The following is a 235-nucleotide window of genomic DNA, read 5'->3' as shown; positions in this document are numbered from 1 at the left end:
AGGAACAGACTATTAGACATCATGAAAGAGCTTAACCAGATTTCTGGCTACAGACTCAAGATACAAAAGTTCATATATCTACAGAGTGTTAACAACCCAATAAAATATAATCAAACAAGAGGGTAAAGGACCAAGAGAAGCTCTGATGCTTTTTTTTTTTCACTCTCACTCCCCCGTTTCTTTCTTCCTTTTTTTTTTTTTTTTTTTTTTTTTTTTTTTTTTTTTTTTTTTTTTT

Source organism: Cebus imitator, unplaced genomic scaffold (assembly GCF_001604975.1).
Source record: "Cebus imitator isolate Cc_AM_T3 unplaced genomic scaffold, Cebus_imitator-1.0 Scaffold183, whole genome shotgun sequence".
NCBI lineage: Eukaryota > Metazoa > Chordata > Mammalia > Primates > Cebidae > Cebus > Cebus imitator.
Note: the sequence above shows the minus strand (reverse complement) of the source record.